This window comes from Neomonachus schauinslandi, chromosome 3, assembly GCF_002201575.2.
Source record: "Neomonachus schauinslandi chromosome 3, ASM220157v2, whole genome shotgun sequence".
NCBI classification, from domain to species: Eukaryota; Metazoa; Chordata; class Mammalia; order Carnivora; family Phocidae; genus Neomonachus; species Neomonachus schauinslandi.
The window spans coordinates 96,086,179-96,108,419 of record NC_058405.1 but is presented as its reverse complement, the minus strand read 5'-3'; the positions used below and the strand labels follow the sequence as shown (position 1 = coordinate 96,108,419).

Genomic DNA, 22,241 nt, shown 5'->3' with positions numbered 1-22,241 from the left:
CCATTCAGAGCCAATCAGAGCTAACCACAAGATTTTGAGTGAAAAGATCAAATGATAAATTCTATTTCAACAAGATTTGGAAGAAAACTTGGGGCTGCTAGGGGCTCCAAGAGGAAAAAAGCAGATGTGGGGGAAAAAAAGACAAGGCAAAAAAAAAAAAAAAAAAAAGGAGCCAAGAGACAGGAACAGCTTCCTGATAACCTGGGAGTACAGAGAGCACAACATGCCAGAAAGTCATTTCTACCAGTGAAATTTTCATTTACTTACACTTTTTGTTTAAGCCCCTTTTAGCTCAGTTTCTTTTATTTGCAATACAAAGAGACATGACTAGTAACATTTACTTTCCCAAAACAGACGTCAAATTGCACTAGAGTTTCCAAAATCAATTATTTCCAATTTAAAACATGAGGATGATGTTTGTGCATCTTTAGCATTATTTCTTTGTCCAATGTTTACCCTTAATGTAATTTATTGTCTAATTATTTAAGCAACTCTCTCTCCCACTATTGTAGGTTACATGAGTAGGAAGCATTATTTGTTCTGTTGACCCTTATATGTCTAGCACAGTGTCAGGCACTCAGTTAACACAGCACAGATATTTAGATAATACATACATACATACATACATACATACATACATATATGCATAGAAATAATTAAATGAACTTTCTATCAACTCTCCCATTTTCTACCATTCTTCAGAATTCAGTAGCATATGCTTTGGGCACTCATTCACAACATCTTGTATTATTCTAACAAGTTTCATATTTTGATCATATACTTTCCTGAAATCTTCTCCCTTCTTAGTCCATCCTGGATTATTAATTTTCCTGTCTAAGAAATGTTCATTTTATGTAAATAATAAGCTGAGCTCTGAGAGTTGCTTCTCAAACTCTTTAACCTTAGGAAATGTCCTTGGTAATGTGTGATGAGGATGCTCATCATATCTGGGGGAACAGATATGCTATCTCCACACTCATATACTTCAGTCTTTTTGAAGGTTTATGCTGTTATGCTTTCTGTTCCATCTCAAGATGAATTAAAAATTCCCTGTGATGGCTTACTCCCCTTTAAACAAATAACCAGGATCTTTTTGGTTGCTTTGGAGATTCTTTTAAGACTCTTAGCAGACATAGAGATTTCCCTCCTATTTAGGCACTGTTTAAGAAGTATCTGACCTCTGCAGAAGCTTCTGGGAAAACTTTGATTTTGTCTATTTGTTATTAAAAATTCACAGATAAATGCAGATGAGAATGACTCATTAACTTTTTTCAGTGATGCCAAAATTAGCCAAATGGCTTTCAAAGCTGGTAATTTCCAGTTCCTCTTTGCAATGGAAAAGTGCTACCAATTTATGGAGGGGGCGGCATTATAGGGGTATCCAATAATGCAATTTGAACAATAACTTATGCACAAGTAATACATTTGTTACCCTCTGTGCAAAAGTTAAGCCATTTGCAATTTGTAAATATAGACTTCCATTGAGTTTTTTCTTAAGAAACTTAAAACTGCATGCTAATTAAATGAAATGCATAGTATGTATAATTAGGAAAACTGGTAATAGTAATGATGATGATAATAATAACAGTAGCTAGAGAGCACTTATATATATATATATATATTTATTTTTTAGTTTTCCAAGTGTGCCAGGCATGCTTGTAAGTGCTTTATACAAATTAATTTAACTTAACCCTCCCAAATACCATTTGAGGTGGGTAGTATGATCATCCTAGTTGAGAGCTGGGGAAAATATTACACAGATTAGGCAGTAAATAGCAAGTGTTGAGGGTCAGAGGTGACATTGGGCACAGCATGCTGGACAAACCACAGAGGGTCAGATGCTTTCATATAATATTTTATAATTTGGGTTTTCATTTTCTTTCTAGTAAAGGGTTATTTTAAAATATATTAAATTTTTTAAGCAAAGAGATATTTGTTACTTTTGTTGGCTATGTCTGGATGTTTCTTTTTAATTTTACCTTTTACATATTTTGCTCAGAGAATGCAGTCTTCTGTTATATAATTTGTTCTGCTTTTCATTGTGATCTATTACATGAAAATTTTAACAGTCTTTCATGAGTGTTTGAAAAAATTGTATGATTGTCTTAAGAGTACAATTCTGTCTCTCTCCCTTTCTCTGTACATAATACATTGAATATCTAAATATCTACACAATATATGTGTATGTATAGAAATCAAATTGTTTGAATTTTACTATTTCTCCTTATTTTGATTTTAATATCCTCATCAAATACATTTAAATTGAAGTATCCTAGGGCTCCAACATTTACAGATTAGTAAATTTCTCCTTATATTTCTACCAGCTTAGTTTTATATAGTTCAGTCGTGTATTTTAGGTCCATAAGGTTTCATGATTTTACTTTTACCAATATGAAATATTTTAACTTGTCTCATTTATCATTTTGTTTTCTGCTCTCATAATCGATTTCATAATGCTGGTGCAATGCTTGTTTGTTTTTGTTGTGGTGGTTGTTCTTAAAATTTGCCATAATACTTTCCCCATTATTTTATTATCATATTTTTAACTGTCTCACTCTCATGCAGCATCTAGCTAGATTTGGGATTGTTTTTTTTTTTTCTTTTTTTATTTTTTTTTTCCTTTTTTTTTTTTTTTTTTTTTTTTTGATTTGCCTGATGCTAGCTAGGGCTTTTGTTTTATAATAAGGAAATATGTTATTTGTGTTTAAGGTCCGTATATTAACTTAATTAGTGTTGCTTAGCTTGAGGTCCCCAGACAGGAGAGTCAGAAGCAAAGGTTTATATGCTTCTGCTACATTAGAGAGTATGATCCCAGGGAGAAGCAGTGAGGTCAAATGGAGGCGGAGCCAGTAGAGAGTGTGTTACTGAGCTGGCTACCACAAAGTAAACTGATGCTTGACCTTCAGAATCACTCTCCCAGAAATTATAGGATTTGGAACCATATGACCTAAGGAGACAGAGGTGAAAATTTATCTACTTGCTCTTGTTACCACACTACTCAAAATTTTAGCTGATGGGGTATTACTTCCCGATAACCCTCCTCCCCACCACTCCATATCCTGGTTGGACATAAATAGGCACTGAGCACTTCTATGTGAGAGACAAAGGGTGAGAAGAGGAGGCATGAATAGGGCAGAAGGCAAGGGTGTTGCAGTGTTAAGCTGTGAGGTTGCACCTGTAGAAGTTAGTTGGTCAGAGTCTACTCAGAGCTGGTCATCACAGAGAGGACCAAGAGAAGAGCAGCTGGGTGTGAGGAGGTAAATGAATGGTGCAGAAGAGGTTTTTAAGACAGTCTTCCTCCTGACATCTAATGGGGTTTCTTTATTTCATTTTACTACATTGAATTCTCTTTTCCCATTTTTTTCTAGTTTAAGGCATTATACATCACATGCAAATATACATGTTTATATTATAATTTTTGAAGGATACTTTAAATTAATACCTATTTAGAAAATGAACATTACATACATTTACCATCCTTGTACCCTACATGCTCCATCTCCATCAGTCACTCCCTATGTTGACATTCTCAGGGTTTAATTTAATAGTAACAAAATTTTTGCGATATTCTTAGATTGTTACACACAACTATGTTACATATTTTCTGATTTTTTTGAAAAAAAATCTATTTTTGAGCTCACTAGTTTCTTTTATAGCTCTATCTACTCTTCAATTCCACCCATCAATTGAGTTTTCTATTTGCTTTAATTGCTTTATTTCAACTGGAAACTAAAACTTTAAAGCAAACTCTCTAATAGCAGCTGCTTGATATAAACTCGGAAGGGAAAAGGGAGGAGTGGCTCATCTGTTCCAGTAATCACCCTAATGAATGACCAGGTGTCCTCTCTCCCTTGCTTAGCATCTGTTCACTCTGATCATGAGGGTCTTCTAGATGGTTACAACCTTAGCAGAGGATCTCACAATACAAAATGTTGGGGCTCTGGTTTCTGATGTTTGTTTCATTGTCTTCACAGTGTTTTTAATCTTCCTTCTAAGTTCCAGAGATTCCTCAAAATTTCTGGTTCTCTGATGTTACTGTTCAGTTTTTTGTTGTAGGCGAGTGAGGGCAGCCACTTTTTCCACTGGAACCCGCCCCCCACCCCTGGCCTTTCTTCTCCCTCCTCCTCTCTTCCACCCTACTTTGTTCCCTGGCTTTTTCTCATTTTATAAGATTTTGAAAAATACCACAGTAGAGTTGTATACTCAGTCTACCCCTTTGATCCAATCTGCAGCACACCTTCTAATTAAGTATGCACATGTGTGACTCTTAGTTTTCAATAAAGCATATTTACCAAAAGGAAAAAAAAATGAGTTTGTGTATCTGAGTTTATTTAGTGGATAACCTTTTTTCATCTTAAATGTTAACTTTAGCATGTTGCCTGCCATCCTGCAGTGGATTCAGTTTCTGAACCAGACTAATACTTCATTAAAGTAATACATTAATAAACAACTAAGTCTTTAGGTCTGTCATCATTTTAAATGATGTGACTTGATAAACTGTATATTATCACCTAAGATAAACATTAAATAAACTTTATAAGATATAAACTGTTTATATTAGTTTAATTAGGAAATGCATCACAAGTAAATATTTATTAATTTATATATATAAATGTCTCATTCAGTGTAAATAGTGCTACAGATTATATGATCTTAGAGTTTAATACCAGTTGCAATTTTAGTCATACATGTGACTACGTGTGTACATATTTATATATGCATAGGTACACATTTAAATATACATTATTTCATTAATAAGGGCTACATTCAAGGATATTTAACATTTGAAGAAAATACAAATAAAAATATGAAAAGAGCTAATGTAGTTATTTGTACAACCTAAATATAAAATTAGAGCATAAAAAAAAATAAATAAAAATAAAATTAGAGCATGCTTCAGGGATCTAATGGGATCTTGCAGTCCATTACATGGTACAATTGGTTTAAAATTGTAAAGTCTCTCAAATTTTGAAAATTAAAAGTTATCTTCAACTTAAAGCAAATGATAATAAAATGTTCAAATGACATATGGCACTAAACAAATTGATTCTAAATGGCCACCTGTTCCTAATACCTGTAATTTCTGCAACAGATAGTTATTGGGTACCTGCTGCTCAGTGCTGTGTTAGGCATTAAAAGTATGAAGATGAATAAAGGAACAAAATATCCACCCAGAATGATTCTTATTGTTTCATTTCTCAAACATTTAGTAGGATAAGGAATAATAGTAACCATATTTTTTGTTAAACATTGGGTTTAATGATTGAAATAAAATAAGAAATGATCAAAGATATACCATTATCATAAATTTAAAGAATTAATATCATAAAATGTCCATACTACTCAGAGTCATCTACAAATTCAGTTCAATCTCTATGAAAATGCTAGTGGCATTTTTCACAGAACTAGGGCAAATAATCCTCAAATTTGAATGGAACCACGAAAGACTCTGAATAACTAAAGAAATCTTGAGAAAAAACAAAGCTGGAGGCATCACACTCCCAACTTCAAACCATACTACAAAGCTGTAATAATCAAAACAGTATGGTACTGGCACAAAAAGAGACACATAGAGCAAAGGAACAAAATAGAGAGTCCAGAAATAAACCTGTACTTACACGGTCAATCTTCAACAAAGGAGGCAAGAGCATACAATGGGGAAAAGACAAGTCTCTTCAGTAAATGGTTGGGGAAACTGGACCACTTTCTTGCACCAAATACAAAAATAAACTCAAAATACAAAAATAAACTCAAAATGGATCAAAGACTTAAAAATAAGACAGTAAGGTAGTAATCTTTTGGACATTGGTGTGAGCAATATTTTCTTAGGTCTGTCTCCTCAGATAAGAGCAACAAAAGCAAAAATAAATGAGACTACATCAAACTAAAAGGCTTTTGCACAGTGAAGGAAACCATCAACAAAATTAAAAGGCAATGCACTAAATCAGAGAAGATGTTTGCAAATGATAGAACTGATAAAGGGTTAATATCCAAAATATATAAAGAACTTATACAGTTCGATATCAAAAACCAACAAACAATCCAATTAAAAAATGGGCAGAGGACCGGAATAGACATTTCTCCAAAGAAGACATACAGATGGCCAACAGACACATGAAAAGATGCTCAACATCACTCATCACCAAGGAAATGAAAATCAAAACTATAACGAGATATCACCTCACACCTGTCAGAGTGGCTAGTGTCAAAAAGACAAGAAATAAAAAATGTTGGCAAGGATGTGGAGTAAAGGGAACCCTTGTGTACTGTTGGAAGAAATGCAAAATGGTACAGCCACCATGAAAAACAGTGTGAAATTTCCTCAATAAATTAAAAATACAACTACCATATGATCCAGCAATTCCACTTCTGGCTATTACCCAAAGAAAATGAAAACATGAATTCAAAAAGGTACATGTACCCCATATTCAGTATAGCATTTTTTTTTCAATAACCAAGATGTGGAAGCAACCTAAGTGTCCAATGATAGATGAATGGATAAAGAAGGCATGAAATACACATAAAATGCAATATAACTTAGCCATAAAAAAAAATGAAATCTTGCTGTTTGTGACAACATGGACAGACCTAGAGGGTATTATGCTAAGTGAAATAAGTCAGAGAAAGACAAATACCACATGATTTTGCTTATATGTGGAATCTAAAAAACAAAACAACAGAACAACTAAAACAGAACAGAAATAGACTCATAGATATAGAAAACGAACTGATGGTTGCCAGGTGAGAGGGGGATGAACAAAATACGCAAAGGGGATTAAAAGTTACAAACTTCCAGTGATAAAATAAGACACAAGATCCAATGTATAGCATAGGGAATATATTCAATAATATTATAACAACTTTGTATAGTGACAGATGGTAGCTGTATTTGTAGTGGTGATCACTTCATAATGTATATAAATGTTGAATCACTATGCTGTACACCTGAAACTAATATACTACTGTATGTCAACTATACTTCAATTTAAAAAGAACTATCAGATTAATTAATAGTATCTAAAACTAGGTTTCCAACCAGGTTCAGGAAACTTAGGGGTCTGTGAAGATCATAATGGATATTCTCCAGAATGCTCAGCCATTTCCTTACAGAAATTACAGTTTTACTCTCAATATCCTCAGTAAGATTGCAAAGACTAACTAAAGGATTAATGTTTCTTTGCCTTTGCCAGAAATGTATTAACTCAGTCTTTCCTCAGTTCAGAATAGTGGTAAAGTGTATAAGCTTTGACATTGATCCAAATTTGAATTCTGGTTTCATAATTTGCATTATATATATATATTATTTTATATATAATATATATTCATATATAATCATATACATATGATTCAGCATAAAATATATGCATATATGTATATATACATATATATGATTATATATGAATCATATATATGATTCAGCGTAAAATAAGCACCTACCTGTAGGGGTTTTATGTGGTGTTTGTTAACAAATCTAGTGTGTATGTTTACATAGTGTACAAATTTAAATAAAATTGATTTGAGCTGAATACCCCGGTAGGTAGATTTATATCATCATAATCTATTAGGTTAAAATGTGGATGCTCTAAAACAAACAAACACAATGAAGCCCCATAGGCTCATAAACCTATAATGAGAAATACGTTATGTGGTGATAAGAGATAATACTTCATGCAAATGTGGCATTACATATCTCTTTGTGTTTAGGAATTAGCTTGTCAGCTACACAAATACTAGTCATTATTTCTTAACATACTCTGATCCTTAAACAGCACACAGAAGCAGGTCCTATATTTCACTCATTTAGTACATTATAGTATTGTAATTTTTTAGATAAAACTAAAAAGAACTAGATCGCACTACCATCTTTAATCAATGTTCAGAACAAATATATGGCAGAGAATTATTAAACAGTACTTCAAGCATACTCTGTCCAGAGGGCAAAAGATTATTTAGCACCATGTCAAATCACATAAGCTAACTCAGATATGATAAATTACAATAAAAAAGCATGCTGATGTTTTGTCCCTGAATTCTAATAATGAGTATAAAACAGTGTTAAGTATAATCAATCAGACACATTTATTAGCATGATAACCCACTGATTACCTTGTATTGCCTATCAAACAGGTAACAGTATACAATTATAAAACAGATATAGACACTACTTTCAGACCATACTTTCATGGGCTCATTTATTTTAGGAATAATATGTACAAAGACATGTAGCAATACTAATTTGTTAAGTGTGGTTAAATTCACCATTATTGACAGTACTGGCTGTTTCATTTTGCCCCTTTGAGTTTTAAATTTTTTTTTTTTTTTTTTTAAGATTTTTATTTATTTATTTGAGAGAGAGAATGAGAGAGAGCACATGAGAGGGGGGAGGGTCAGAGGGAGAAGCAGACTCCCTGCCGAGCAGGGAGCCCGATGCGGGACTCGATCCCGGGACTCCAGGATCATGACCTGAGCCGAAGGCAGTCGCTTAACCAACTGAGCCACCCAGGCGCCCGCCCCTTTGAGTTTTAAATAAAAGCGCATTAAATAAAATTTTCTCAAGTTCTTTTGTCAGTGCATTTAGCCTTCACCTAATAAAACTGTGTATTTGGCTTCAGGCATGAAATTTCCCAGATAATCAAAAACAAATCTGCCCGATCGATGCCAATAATTTTCTAAGTATTTTGAAAATTAATATTTATAAAGGACGAAAGTTTACTTGTCTAACTTTGCAATTAAATGACTATTTTCTCTTCATAAGTAGAAATTAATGAATCAATGTTTATGCAATTGTCTGCTTGCCAATTAAACACTTATCTTAGAATTCATAAATGTCCTTGCTCTTCAAGGAGTCAGCAACAGAGAATTCTTTTTTTATTTTTTTATTAACTTTCTTTTGTATACTTTTCCCTTATTCTTCATACTTAACCATTTTTTCTTGTCTTCTTCGTTTTTTACTCCTTGCTCTTTCCTTTTTTCTCTCCCCTGAGCACCCACCTGGGCTGCCGTCAAGCAAGGTGGGAAACAGCCACTGAGGACATGGCTGAGGCACAGGAGGGATGCAATGTGCAGAAGGCCTGATCACCTTAGTTTAAAACATTTTGAAGCCAAGAGGGAGGATAAACTGGCCCATAAACTAGAGACTTTAATTTTTTTTTCCTTAGGTTTTTTTTCCAAATGAATAGAAGATGATAATGTTCATGACAATGAACAATGTTCACCTTGATCAATGTCATTGGCAGTGACACCCAGGCAGGGCCAGAGCCTGAAGAGCTAGAGGGATTAAGAAGGGCAAGTTGTACACGTGAGCTTTTAACCTGAAGTTGAGATAATGGTCCAGTTGTACACGTGAGCATTGAACCCAAAGTTGAGATAATGGTTGTGGATCTGGAAAAGACAGGGAAGATATTGAGAATATAAAGAAGAGAGACACTGTAAAATTCAACAATAGGTTGGAGAAAGGACAGAAATGAGTCACAGATTGGAAATGGTATAAATGCACATTTATGCATTTTTTCCCATCTGTTTTTTTAAAAAGCATGAGCACGTATATCACCTGATGGTTATCTGAACGAGAGCCCTGCTGAAGAAGATGACAGTCAGACTAAGCCAAGCAGACAAGTAACATCGCTAGAGGGAACAGTCCTAGAAACAGGTTTTACGATTTAGCATAGATATGTCTTTTTTCTTAAAAGAAACAATCTTGGCTTATATTTTATTCATAGAAGCCATTCTTTCCTCTATTGCCTGGAGTGATTTTGGCTGTGTGTAGATGTGAGTATAGTAGCTCAGATTCACCTGTGCCCTTGAAATAGCAGCCTGTAGTACATTCAACATTGTCACCCTGACTGCTGCTTTTCTGCCTTCTCTGTGAGCCTATTATCTCCTCTTTCCAGAAAATTGCATTCTGATGCTATTACTGAATTAACACTTTGCTTAAATATATACATACAGACACACACACACACACACACACACACACACACATCTTGGAGAGAATGTATAAAACTCAAGAGCAGCTTGATTCTTAACACTTTCTCTATGAAGAGCATTAAGAGCATTTAAAATGTCTAAAATACCTGCTTCCCCTAGTGGCAGGGGAGATGCCAGGATTTATTAATAATGAGTGGAAATGATATATATTAAAAAGAAAGTGAAAGGATATATTTTCTTTCAGATAGAATTAGTAGGCATAATGTTTCTGAATCTGCCTCCCCTATTAAAGAATAATTTTCCTGTCTAAAATTTAATGTTCATTTGTACACTAAATTTAAAGACATAATGACACATTCCTAAAAAGAATTTGAGCTGTGCTTTCCAAACATTATCTGCACATTGGAATCCTCTAGAGAGCTTTAAAAATACAGAAACCTGAATTTCACCCTGAGAAACTCTGATTTTTAATATTCCTCCTGGTCAATCTCATGAATAGCACGGTAGAGAATCACTGCATTAGGGCCTGCCTGTGGCTGAAAAATTCTCTTCTCACCCAAACCTACATAACTATACAGTAGGATGTTGGAGGAAAGTTCCTCCTGAATTTTAGAAATGAAATCAACCTCATTCAGTTTATAATTCTTTCACAGAATAATCCTGGTAAGGAGTTAATCCTGGCTACCCCTGATTTGAGAAAACATAGTCTATAAAAATTAGAATAGGGATTTTGAGGGGTGTCTGGGTGGCTCAGTCAGTTAAGCATCTGACCCTTGATTTCTGCTCAGGACATGACCTCAGGGTTGTGAAATCAAGCCCCGTATTGAGCTCCACACTGGGCATGGAGCCTGCTTAAGATTCTCTGGCTCCGGCGCCTGGGTGGCTCAGTTGGTTAAGCCACTGCCTTCAGCTCAGGTCATGATCCTGGAGTCCCTGGATCGAGTCCCACATCGGGCTCCCTGCTCGGCAGGGAGTCTGCTTCTCCCTCTGACCCTCCCCCCTCTCATGTGCTCTCTCTCATTCTCTCTCTGTCAAATAAATAAATAAAATCTTAAAAAAAAAAAAGATTCTCTGTCTCCCTCTCAGGCCACGCCCCCTGCCCGCTCCCGCTCCCTGAGCGCCTCTAATATGCACCCGCGCACTTGTGCACGCTCTCTCTTTCTCTCCAAAAAAAAAAAAGAATGGGGATTTTGGAATCAGAGACATCAACTAGAATGTTGGCTCAGCCATTTACCTGCTGAGATACTTAGGAAAAGACTAACCTCTTATAATATCAATTTCCTCACCTATAAAGTAGGGGTGTTTAAAAGTATATTCAACAACCCAGAGGCTGCTCAAATTACATGGAAGATAATATATTTAAGACTTAGCACACAGGAAATATTCAGTGTATATTTCCTCCTCCTTTATAACTGAATTGTAACCTTTCATATAATCTGTTGCTCCTTTAGTATAAAATAAGAAGAAACAAGTGAAGGTGATCAAAATCAAGTCAGCCTATTTACTACTTCAGCAATATCTGTGTAAAGACCAGGAAAAAGAGGGGCGCCTGGGTGGCTCAGTCGGTAAAGCATCTTCCTTCTGCTCAGGTCATGATCTCAGGGTCCTGGGATGGAGCCCCGCATCAGGCTCCCTGCTCAGTGGGATGTCTGCTTCTCCCTCTCCCTCTGCTCCTCCCCCCGCCCCGCTCGTGCCCGCTCTCTCTCTCTCAAATAAATAAGTAAATAAATAAACAAACAGATAAATAAAAATCTTTAAAAAAAAAAGACTGGGGAAAAGGTTGGTACTTTTAAGTTTAAGGGTGGGAAAGATCTTTTTTTTTTTTTAAACACACAAAGCAAAATGTTTTTGTCTTGATAAGTACCATTCAACTTAAAATCCTGTGCTCTCATAAGAGCTATGAGGTTATTCCGAAGACACTGCTGCTGCCGAAAAAAATTCATAAGCACATATGTGAAATTGTTTTCCAGAATTTAGGGCACATAGGCAGGGTGACAATATAATGCAATTGCAGGGTGCTAGGAATACAAACCTGAGAAAAACAAGCAAGTTTTTTAACTCTACAGTCTACCTTTTAAAGAAAGATAGATTTTGATCAAGTATTCCTATAAGTCACTGGAACAAATAAAACGCCACAGATTGGAGGGAATCAAATGTGGATAACAGCAGACTACTGAAAAGTAACAAAGTTGCCTACATGAGAGAGATGTAGGTCCTCTGGACTAGGGTGGAGTGTTGGAGACAGTGAACAGTTGATTTGCATAAACTATGTGGGAGAGAGAACCAACAGGATGTGCATATAGAGAGGATTTGTGCATATACTATTTTAGAGGTTAAATCAACAGGATTTGAAGGAGAACCTTACCTGTGATACCTATGTGTCTGATGTGAGTAGCCAGATGAAGGATGCTACTGTTCAGTAAAATTCTATGTACAAAATAAATCTTTCATTTGGAGTGGAAGATCATGTTCTTTGAACACATTGAGTTTGTGATTCCCTTGAGATATCCAAAATGAGAAGTCAGGTAAGCAGCTGGAGAAATCTTTGGCCCCATAGAGGAGAGATGTGGGGAACCAGGTAGATATACGTGGGTCATTGATATGGATGGTAAGGGGGCAAATGTGGTTGTGAGTGTGGGAGATCATAGTCAGATAAAACACACAGTGAGAAGAGTGCGCACGTTCTTACTGAGAGCCGCCTATGCTAACACTGACAGCCAGTCACGCTGATGCTTTGTATAAAATACCTAACCCACAGGTCCTCCTCCTTATAAGCTGTTCAGAGGTGAAAGCAAAGCTGCTCGTCAAGAACTGTTTCTTGCATATACTTGGAAGTCCTAGCAGGAAAAGCCAAAATTTCCAAATGGCCCTTTGATACAGTCACTGTGCAGGATGATCAAGTAGAAATACGAGATTGAGAACTTTGAAGATTGTTTTGCCATTTCAGTTTAGCATCCAGTCCAGAATCCCGAGGTTGTTTTGAGTCCGTAAAGAAATAGTTACCTATGGAGCTTTTGCCAAAATGATCTCCATTAAAAAATAACCTTCATGGGGCGCCTGGGTGGCTCAGTTGGTTGGGCGACTGCCTTCGGCTCAGGTCATGATCCTGGAGTCCCTGGATGGAGTCCCGCATCGGGCTCCCTGCTCGGCAGGTAGTCTGCTTCTCCCTCTAACCCTAACCCCTCTCATGTGCTCTCTCTCATTCTCTGTCTTAAATAAATAAATAAAATCTTTAAAAAAAAATAATAACCTTCATGTTTGTCAGCTGCAGTCTGTAATCTAAAATTTAATTAGGGGTCGTAAATCTTTTCTGAATCTCCAATAATCTTAGCAGCTTTAAAGGCATTTGAGAATTACTAGTTCTGCCCATATTACTAAATGGAAAAGAGCAAGAAAGCAATAATGAAGGAAGGCTTTTTTCCTATGTTAAGCAACTCCATCTACTCCATAATGCAGGAAACACCAGCTTGTTACTTAAAATTCTGTTTCTATCCACCTTAGGCGGAGTGGTTGAATTCTTACTGTTCAAGGACAGTGAGTCAATTTAAAACTCCAACAAGTAAAATTTAGTCCACCATTTCTTAAATTTAATCTTACCATTCAGGGTCAAGAGTGCTTTGATAATTTGTATTCCAAACAGAGTGCAGGAAGCAATTAAGAGAGGGTGCTGCTGTGAATCGTGCACCGCGCTCAGAATTGAAAGGTCTGGGTTTCCACTTGGCCCAGCCAGCCCACAATGTGTGTTTGTGAACTGATTGTTCTGTGGCAACAGACTCATTTCTCAACTTATCTACCCCCCTGCCTTCCTCATAAGGACTTGGCCTTTTCTGTTGTTTTTGTCGTTGTTGGAATTTTAAATTTTAATTGTGAAATATTTCAGACATTCAGATGAGAAGTAAAGTGTTATAATGAACATCAAGTTTCATTCTGTTAAATTAGGAAATAATTATTTTTATTTTTTTATTTTTAAAAGAAATTAAACATTAAAGATACAGTCGAGGTCCCTTTTCTACTCTTCCTCTGTATCAGCTCATTTTCATCTTCCTCCACACTAATTGCTATTAAAAATTCAGTGCACATAAAAGAAAAGCTTTTTTTTTAATAGTTGAAGACCCTTGGGACGCCTGGGTGGCTCAGTCGTTAAGCGTCTGACTTAGGCTCAGGCATGAGCCCAGGGTCCTGGGATCGAGTCCCATATCAGGCTCCCTGCTCGGCGGGAAGCCTGCTTCTCCCTCTGCCACTCCCCCTGCTGGTGTTTCCTCTCTCACTGTCTCTCTCTGTCAAATAAATAAAATCTTTACAAATAAAAGACTTACTTAAAAAAAAAAATAGTTGAAGACCCTTACCTGTGATTGTAGCGGGAGGGAAGCACTGGTCCTATATGTTAAAATTATAACAATTTCTATACATGTATTCCATACTTTCACTGCATAATTATGTCTCCATAAACACATGTAGTATTTTATGTTTTGTTCCCATTATTTAAATAGTGTTTTACTACATGTAATATTGGATAACTTGCTTTTTTTTAAATTTTTTTTAATTATATAGTGTTAGTCTCCATACAGTACATCATTAGTTTTTGATGTAGTGATCCATGATGCATTGTTTTTGTATAACACCCAGTGCTCCATTCAGTACGTGCCCTCCTTAATACCCATCACCGGGCTCGCCCATTCCCCCACCCCCCTCCCCTCTAAAACCCTCAATTTGATTCTCAGAGGCCATAGTTTCTCATGGTTCTTTTCTCCCTCCTATTTCCCCCCCTTTATTATTCCTTTCCTTCTCCTAATGTCCTCCATGTTATTCTTTATGTTCCACAAATAACTGAAACCATATGATAATTGACTTTCTCTGCTTGACTTATTTCACTTAACATAACCTCCTCCAGTCCAATCCATGTTGATGTAAAAGTTGGGTATTCATCCTTTCTGATGGCTGAGTAATGTTCCATTGTATATATGGACCACATCTTCTTTATCCATTCATCTGTTCAAGGGCATCTTGGCTCTTTCCACGGTTTGGCTATTGTGGACATTGCTGCTATGAACATTGGGGTGTATATGGCCCTTCTTTTCACTGTATCTGTGTCTTTGGGATAAATACCCAGGAGTGCAATAGCTGGGTCATAGGGTAGCTCTATTTTTAATTTTCTGAGGCACCTCCACACTGTTTTCCAGAGTGGCTGTACCAACTTGCATTCCCACCAACAGTGTAAGAGGGTTCCCCTTTCTCCACAACCTCTCCAACATTTGTTGTTTCTTTCCCTGTCCATTTTTGCCATTCTAACTCGTGTAAGGTGGTATCTCAGTGTGGTTTTCATTTGGATTTCCCTGATGGCTAATGATGATGAACATTTTTTCATGTGTCTGTTAGCCATTTGTATGTCTTCTTTGGAGAAGTGTCTGTTTATGTCTTCTGCCCATTTCTTGAGTTGATTATTTGTTTTTTGGGTGTTGAGTTTGAGAAGTTCTTTATAGATCTTGGATACCAGCCCTTTATCTGTAGTGTCATTTGCAAATATTTTCTCCCCTTCTGTGGGTTGCCTCTTTCTTTTGTTGACTGTTTCCTTTGCTGTGCAGAAGATTTTTGTATTGATGAAGTCCCAAAAGTTCATTTTTGCTTTTGTTTCACTAGCCTTGGAGATGTATCTTGAAAGAAGTTGCTGTGGGCGATGTCAAAGAGGTTACTGTCTATGTTCTCCTCTAGGATTTTGATGGATTCCTGTCTCACATTAAGGTCTTTTATCCACTTTGAGTTTATCTTTGTGTATGGTCTTAGAGAATGGTTGAGTTTCATTATTCTGTATGTGGCTTTCCAATTTTCCCAGCACCATTTATTGAAGAGACTGTCTTTTTTCCATTGAATGTTTTTTCCTGCTTTGTCAAAGATTATTTGACCATAGAGTTGAGGGTCCATATCTGCGTTCTCTATTCTGTTCCATTGGTCTATATGTCTGTTTTTGTGCCAGTACCATGCTGTCTTGGTGATCACAACTTTGTAATATAGCTTGAAATCAGGCAACGTGATGCCCCCAGCTTTGTTTTTCTTTTTCAACATCTCCTTGGCGATTCGGGGTCTTTTCTGATTCCATACAAATTTTAGGATTGTTTGTTCCAGCACTTTGAAAAATGTCATTGGAGTTTTGATTGGGATGGCATTGAAGGTATAGATTGCTCTGGGTAGAATAGACATTTTAACAATGTTTATTCTTCCAATCCATGAGCATGGAATATTTTTCCATCTTTTTGTGTCTTCTTCAATTTCTTTCATGAGTGTTCTATAGTTCCTAGAGCATAGATCTTTTACCTCTTTGATTAGGTTTATTCTGAGGTATCTTATGGTTTTTGGTGCTATTGTAAATGAAATTGATTCTCTAATTTCTCTTTCTACAGATGCATTGTTAGTGTATAAGAAAGCAACTGATTTCTGTGCATTGATTTTGTATCCTGCCACATTACTGAATTGCTGGATGAGTTCTAGTAATTTGGGGGTAGAGTCTTTTGGGTTTTCCACATAAAGTATCATGTCGTCTGCAAAAAGAGAGAGTTTGACTTCTTCTTTGCCAATTTGAATACCTTTTATTTCTTTTTGTTGTCTGATTGCTGTTGCTAGGACTTCTAGTACTATGTTGAACAATAGTGGCAAGAGTAGGCGTCCTTCACGTGTTCCTGATCTTAAGGGAAAGGGTCTCAGCTTTACCCATTGAGGATGATATTCGCTGTGGGTTTTTCATAGATGGATTTTATGAACTTGAGGAATGTTCCCTCTATCCCTATACTCTGAAGAGTTTTAATTAGGAAAGGATGCTGTATTTTGTCAAATGCTTTTTCTGCATCAATTGAGAGGACCATATGGTTCTTCTCCCTCCTCTTATTAATGTGTTCTATCACACTGATTGATTTGCGAATGTTGAACCACATTTGCATCCCAGGGATAAATCCCACTTGGTCGTGGTGGATGATCCTTTTAATGTATTGTTGGATCCTATTAGCTAGGATTTCGTTGAGGATTTTGGAATCCATATTCACCAGGGATATCAGTCTGAAATTCTCCTTTTTGATAGGGTCTTTGCCTGGTTTGGGGATTAAGGTAATGCTGGCTTCATAGAATGAGTCTGGAGGCTTTCCTTCTGTTTCTATTTTTTGAAACAGCTTCAGGAGAATAGGTATTATTTCTTCTTTGAATGTTTGGTAGAATTCCCCAGAGAATCCATCAGGCTCTGGACTCTTGTTTTTTGGGAGGTTTTTGATCACTGCTTCAATCTCGTTACTAGTTATTGGCCTATTCAGGTTGTCAATTTCTTCCTATTTCAGTCTTGGCAGCTTATAGGTTTCCAGAAAGGCCTCCATTTCACCCAGATTGCTCAGTTTATTGGCATATAGTTGTTGATAATAATTTCTAATAATTGTTTCTATTTCCTTGGTGTTAGTCGTGATCTCTCCCCTTCCATTCATAATTTTATTAATTTGGGTCCTTTCTCTTTTCTTTTGGCTAACTCTGGCCAGTGGTTTATCAATCTTATTAATTCTTTCAAAGAACCAACTTCTAGTTTCGTTGATCTGATCTACTGTGTTTCTGGTTTCTAATTCATTGGTTTCTGCTCTAATTTTAATTATTTCTCTTCTAATGCGTGGCTTAGGCATCGTTTGTTGCTTTTTCTCTAATTCTTTAAGGTGTAGAGTTAGTTGGTGAATTTGGGATTTTTTCTATTTTTTGAGTGAGGCTTGGATGGCTATGTATTTCCCCCTTAGGACCGCCTTTGCAGTATCCCATAGGTTTTGGACCAATGTGTTTTCATTCTCATTGATTTCCATGAATTATTTAAGTTCTCCCTTGATTTCCTGGTTGACCCAAACATTCTTGAGCAGAGTGGTCTTTAGCTTCCAAGTGTTTGAATTTGTGCCAAATTTTTTCTTGTGATTGAGTTCCAGTTTTAGAGCATTGTGGTCTGAGAATATACAGGGAATAATCTCAATCTTTTGGTATCAGTTGAGACCTGATTTGTGACCCAGTATATGGTCTATTCTGGAGAAAGTTCCATGTGTGCTCGAGAAGAATAAGTATTCTGTTGTTTTAGGGTGGAATGTTCTGTAAATATCTATGAAGTCCATCTGGTCCAATGTATCATTCAAAGCTCTTGTTTCCTTGTTGATTTTCTGCTTAGATGATCTGTCCATTGCTGAGAGTGCAGTATTGAGGTCTCCTACAATTAACGTATTGTTATCAATATGACTCTTTATTTTGGTTAACAGTTGGCTTATGTAGATGGCTGCTCCCATGTTGGGGGCATAGATATTTACAGTTGTTAGATCTTCTTGTTGGATAGACCCTTTAAGAATGATATAGTGTCCTTCTGTGTCTCTAATTACAGACTTTAGTTTAAAATCTAATTTGTCTGATATAAGAATTGCTACCCCAGCTTTCTTTTGAGGTCCGCTGGCATGGAAGATGGATCTCCATCCCTTCACTTCCAGTCTGGATGTATCTTTAGGTTCAAAATGAGTCTCTTGTAGACAGCATATGGGTGGGTCCTGTCTTTTTATCCAATCTGCAACCCTGTGCCGTTTTATGGGAGCATTTAGGGCATTCACGTTGAGAGTGATTATTGAAAGATATGAATTAATTGTCATCATGTTGCCTGTGAAGATGTTGTTTTTATAGATTGTCCCTATAAATTTCTGTTGTATATCACTCTTGGGGTCTTTCTCCTTCTATAGAACCCCCCTTAATATTTCTTGCAGGGCCGGCTTAGTGGTCACATATTCTTTCAGTTTCTGCCGGTCGTGGAAGCTCTGCATCTCTCCATCCATTCTAAATGACAGCCTTCTCGGATAAAGTATTCTTGGCTGCATGTTCTTCTCATTTAGTACCCTGAATATGTCTTGCCAGGCCTTTCTGGCTTGCCAGGTCTCTGTGGATAGGTCTGATATTATTCTGATGTTCATCCCTCTCTACGTAAGGAATCTGTTTCCCCTAACTGTCATTAGGTTTGTTTCCTTGGTTCTAAGATTTGTGAGTTTTACTATTACATGCCAGGTGTTGGCCTGTTTTCCTTGATCTTGGGAGGGGTCCTTTCTGCCTCTAGGACACGAACATATGTTTCATTCCCCAGATTAGGGAAGTTCTCAGCTACGATTTGCTCAAATACATCTTCTAGTCCTCTCTCTCTCTCCACTCCCTTCGGGATTCCAATTATTCTGACAATAGAATGCTTCATGGTGTCACTTATTTCTCTGATTCTATTTTCATGGATTCTGAGTTGTTTTTCCCTGGCCTCCTCTTTTCCCTTTTTATCTATTATATTGTCTTCCAGGTCGCTTATTCCCTCTTCTGCTTCAGTTACCCTAGCTGTTAGATTATCTAGATTGGATTGGATCTCATTGATAGCATTTTTAAGTTCTGCCAATTCACCTTTTATTTCTGCCCTTAGAGACTCTATGTTGCCATTAGTTGATTTCTCCATTCTAGCCATTGTCTTCACAACTGCTAGCCTGAATTCCATCTCCGACATCTTGGTTATATCTGCATCCATTTTTAAATCTGAAGCATAAGTCATAATCTCTGAGTCTTTTCTATTTTGGGGGCTCCTCCTCCTAGTCATTCTGTTGATGGGTGTTTGAGGGAATGTATAGAGTCCAAATTATTGACCAGCACCCAAGTAAGATGCACTTGTTTTCTTGGGACCTTAGGCTTGCTGGCCTCTTGTTTTCCCAGCCTGTCTTCTGCGGGAGGGGCCTGCCACACTGTTCCTCAGGCAACCCTATTTGGGCAGCGTTGCCTGCCCCCTGTGGTGGGGGTGTGGGCTCAGTGAAAACCGGTTTTGGGGGGCTTTTGTTCTCTGGCAGTTTCCCTGGTGGATTTCCACGTCTGTTCCATGAGTCAGAGCAGAAGAGATCATTTCCAACCCTCTGCCTCAGAGCAGAGAGACCACAGTCTGTTCCTCAGTTAGCTCTCCAGGCAACACTATCTCCGTTTCTGTCTGTGCTGCTATAAACTGCAGTCCTGGCTTGTGTGCCCCTCAGCAGCAGTCCCAGTCCTCGCCTCCAAGTCGGACATGTCTCTGCATTTTGCACTCCTAAAACCGCCAGCTGCCCCCGGTTTGCACATGCAGCCCCGCCACTCCAGGTTTCCATCCAGGGGGCCTCCCTAAAGTCCTTACCCCATCACTACTGGTCTGCAAGTCTGTGCCCCATCCCCAGTGCAGGAGGCTATCACTCACTGGTGGTGTAGGATCCCCACGGCTGGCTCCCTCCCCCTTCTGTTTATCCTCTGATATCTGCCCACGGAATCAGGGCTCCCCACTTTGTACCTTGAAACCAACAGCCTGCGATATTCTGTTTGTGGAGATCCAGATCTATCTTCTTACATCTCAGGCTGATTTCATGGGTGTTCAGAGTGGTCTGCGAGATATCCTGCTCAATTCTGGACACCAATTGGAATAGGGTACCCCACTCCTCCACCATCTTTTCCCCCTCTAAAGGATGCCTTGCTTTTATTCAGTATTTTGGTTTTGAGTATTATCTATGTTGGTAGTGCTAACTCTAATTCATTCCAACTGGTACATAGAGATGGGGTTCAGGGCACCCAACCCCAAAATATGATACCTTGGAAGACTGAATAATTTAAGTTGAAGGAATCTGAGAAAACAGCAGAAGCAGGAAGGTCACTCTGATCTCCACTCCCCTTCTCCCCTGAAGCAGATCATAAAACTCTCATGTAAGAGGTACCTACAGTAAAGGAGGATCCCTATACCTACAGTAAAGGAGGATCTTTGTCTCCAAAGACGAGGGGATACCAGCTGAATCTGAACAAACAGGCTTTGCTAAATTTCTTCCAACTTACTACACCTATCTCATACTCTCTGACCCACCACATTTCTCTACATCTATCCATTTTTCATCAATCCTAGCATAAAAATGCTCAAGTTTAAGTGAGGCTTTGTTTCCTTATGAAAGCTCCTGTGTTACCTAAAACCTACATTAAATAAATCTGCATGCTTTTCTCCTATTAGTCTCCTCTTGTCAGTTTAATTTTCAGACCCAGCCAGGAACCCTACGAGGGTCAGTAAAATGTTTTCCTCCCCCACAGTAGTATTCCATTTACAATTATATCACAATGTACTTTTCCATGTTCCCCTGGATAAATGCTAGGTTGTTTATAATTTTATTATTATAAATAATGAAGCAGTGAGCACTTTTGTTCTGGCACATGCCTTCTTGTGTTCATATGTGAAAGTTGTATACATAGGATATTTATTTTTTGATATAGGTTATAAAATTGTTAACATTTACCACACTGCATAATTGCTCTCTGAAGTAGTTGTAAAACTGTAGTAACAGTAGGAGTGCTCTTTTTTTTTTTTCATTTCCTTACCAAAATCTAGTATTTTCTTTTTTTCATATGTTGGCACAATTTTGTCTCAGAATTTCACAGCTACGTCTATGAAAATTTGGTACTACCAACATTGTCACTGTCATCCTCTCTATAAACACCACCAGCTCCCTGATTCTTTTTATATGAGCAATTCTTAAACACTTATGTACAATGGAATGGACTAAATACTGTAGTCTAATACACAACTGTGGATAAATCAAAACAATATAAGTAAAATCTTTATTTCATTCACCATATATTAGCTAGTGACAATGAAAGTAATTATAATTCTTATTCAATAATAAAAAATAAAGGGATTATGCAAGCATGGATGAGAACATACCAGGTTCACCACGCACAAAGGAACCATACACAAAATTCTTTTCATGCTTGAGTCAGATACATGGCATCTGATGCTACCAGTAAACTAAGAAATCGAACGAATTATCAAACCATTCTTTAGCTCCTTCTATCTCCTCTTCAAAATCCCTTCATTTCATATAATTTTAGAATTAAAAAGACTATACTAACAATTTTGCCCAAGCTCCTTATTTAAAGCTGAAAAATTATTTTTCAAATTATGAGACCAAAGAGGTAAAATGCCTCGATGAAGTCACCTTATAACCGTTAACTCTTAACATCTTTTACCTGACTTTTTGGCAACATAGGGCCCTGACGTGTGGTGCCCTGGCAAAACATGATGACTGTCTTGTCCAGAACAGTTCAAGCAATTAAGATTTTAGTGCTCCACTTATTTACTCTAACATCTCACCTATTACTTACCTATTATTTCAGGACTTTTCTCCTTGCTAATCAATCTGGTAAACTAATTCGCCAGTACTAACAGTGAATTAATGCCCCCTCCACCCTAGAATATATTTGCCCCAGAGAGAATATTTTTACTCAGTTTCTTTTTTAGTCACTCAAAATATTATTCT

General features: G+C 37.1%; 1 protein-coding gene across 1 annotated transcript in view; it reads left to right on the top strand.

Annotated features, from left to right (window-relative positions):
- DPP10 (dipeptidyl peptidase like 10) overlaps positions 1-22,241 on the top strand; it is a 1,400,194-nt gene that overhangs the window by 616,857 nt on the left and 761,096 nt on the right. The gene's annotated exons all lie outside the window — the stretch shown is intronic.